This window comes from Sturnira hondurensis, unplaced genomic scaffold (assembly GCF_014824575.4).
Source record: "Sturnira hondurensis isolate 20B ecotype Veracruz unplaced genomic scaffold, ASM1482457v3 Scaffold0006768, whole genome shotgun sequence".
Lineage (NCBI taxonomy): Eukaryota > Metazoa > Chordata > Mammalia > Chiroptera > Phyllostomidae > Sturnira > Sturnira hondurensis.
Window position 1 is genome coordinate 5,757 of NW_028079399.1, and position 2,289 is coordinate 8,045.

The window sequence follows — 2,289 nt, forward strand, 5'->3', positions numbered from 1 at the left end:
GTGTGTTTGGAAAGAGAGACTCCTACATACCTTTTTTAGTACATAGACGGTTTGGGTTTCAAACACACACATCAGTGAAACACCTTTTTTTATCTGGGAACCAATACCTTTATTGGGAGAAATGGTAAAACTGGAGCGTGAAACCTTAAGCGAAAGTTTTGAAGGGCAATATGGCAATAGGCACGCTCAGCACAGTGACCAGGGGAAGTAACACCATACCTATCGGGAAGGCAGTCCAGGGTCAGTTCTTGCTGTGACCCAGCGTGAGCTTGTCAGAGAGGGACACTGCCAGGCCAGATTCCGGAGCTCCCATCTTGTGCAGCTTGATGGCATGGTCCCCCAACTCTTTGACGAACATCACCTGTTGGTGCAGGTAGTGACTCTGCAGGAAATGGCACAGGTGGCCATCCCCCTTCTCAGTGGACAGCTGGTGCACACTCAGCAGGCTGTGGCTCACTTTCTTCGCCAGGTGCAAGGCACAGTCCATGGCCCTCAGGCTGCTCTCCCATTCATCCCAGGGAGGACCGCTGATGTCCCAAAGGTTGATTCGGCCCCCTCACCAGTCCTGCAGCTGCATCAGCCTCTCTGCCTGTTCCTTCTCCTTGTTTGACCTCTGCAGGTAGAACTGGCTGAAGTGCTGATTCAGGGCCAGGTTCTCACAGTCACAGTAGAAGGCTATGGAGGAATGCTAGTAGGAAGCGTGGAAGTGTACTTTGATGTGTTTGGTGTCAGCAGTCCCACACTCAGGGTGGTAGTTCTGATGCAGAATCCAGGGCTCAGGCAGCATCTCCATGTCTTCAGGCAGAGACGTGGGGCAGCAAGACTGAGGAGGTGCAGAATCCGAGGCTGCTGGGTGGGCTGTGGCAGGGCGACTGTGGAGGCTTCGGGGCCCCAGAGTGTCCTGCAGTGGCGCCAACACAGGCCCTCTCTAGTGTCAGCCCTTTGGCCCTGCAGTTCATTCTGAGGTGGGACCCAAAAAACCAACCCAATCAACAGTGTTGAGGGAGGGGGATGGAAGGATCTGGCACCAGAACGGGACTTGGGTGTCCGAGTCAGGTCACGGCCATTTTGGTGGGGGTGTGTTCAGGGGGCACAAAGTGGCCAGCAGCCTCGACACTTTCCAAGTTCCATGGCAGTCTGGCTGACAGGGCCTTACAGTTCTAGGGATCTGTTATGTGTGACATTCCAAAATGTTTTTCAGGAATACAAGTACAACTGGTTTGACTTAGTCACCTGCATGATTTCTTTGAGCAACTTATATGAGTATTCCCCTAATGTGATTGTTTCATTAAACATAGCCCATGTGTGGTATCAATGGTTACATTTAATATCACAAAGCTTTGTTTGAATGACTGTGCATGGACAAGAGGACAGTTCCGACAGCCCTACTGACTTCCTAGACCTCGTTCCTCCAGGGATCTCCCCTCTCTCCTCCCACTCATGATCAGTTTCACATTTCCCTGACAGCAGAGCAGGGCCTCGAGCGTCTCAGTGGCTCGAGCACCTCTCCATCTTTCACTCTTGGAATTTGTTCTCCACTCCCTTTACTCTCTCTCCTGTCTTCATCTTTCAGCCTAGTTCTGGACACTTTCCTTCTGCCCTGTGTACATCTCAATGTGGAGTGTTGGTGACCTCCTCAATGACCCCCTAGAGGCCTTCACCCTTTTCACCTGACTTGCCAGTCTCTGTCCTCTTAGGCAAGCACAGACTTCAGTTCCCCCTGGCAGGAAACAAAAGGTTTATCTAAATCCTTAAGGAAAGCCCTTAACCATGTGGATGTATTCCTCACCTGCCACCTCATTGGTAGTTTCACTGCTACTCAGTAACCCTTTTTCCCATAAACCTTTCAGTTAACTCATTTGGAAGGAACCAAAGTAGTTGAGAATACCACTGATGTCAAATTGCCCTTAATTCATTCAACAAATTCTCACTATCTAAAAAGGCCCAGGCACTAGTCTAGGGTTTGGGCAAATACTAGTAACAAGGAGAGACTTCGTCTGTTCCCATGGGATTTGTACTCTAGTGCAGAAGCAGATCGAAACACAAACAAACAGGAAACTGCCATCTTTCTCCCCTTTGTGTCCCAAGTAAATACATACAATATTTTGCCCTGGCTGGTGTAGCTCAGTGGTTGAGCCCGGGCCTGCGAACCACATGATTGCAGTTCGATTCCCAGTCAGGGCACATGCCTGGGTTGCAGGCCAGTTCCCGGTTCCCAGCAGGGGACGCACGAGAGGCAACCATACATTGATATTTCTCTCTCTCTCTCTCTCTCTCTCTCTCTCTCTC

General features: G+C 50.5%; 1 pseudogene; it reads right to left on the reverse strand.

The window, feature by feature from the left end:
• Nucleotides 1-241: 241 nt before the first annotated feature.
• Nucleotides 242-2,289, reverse strand: part of LOC118990025 (ferritin heavy chain-like) — a 9,643-nt pseudogene continuing 7,595 nt past the window's right edge.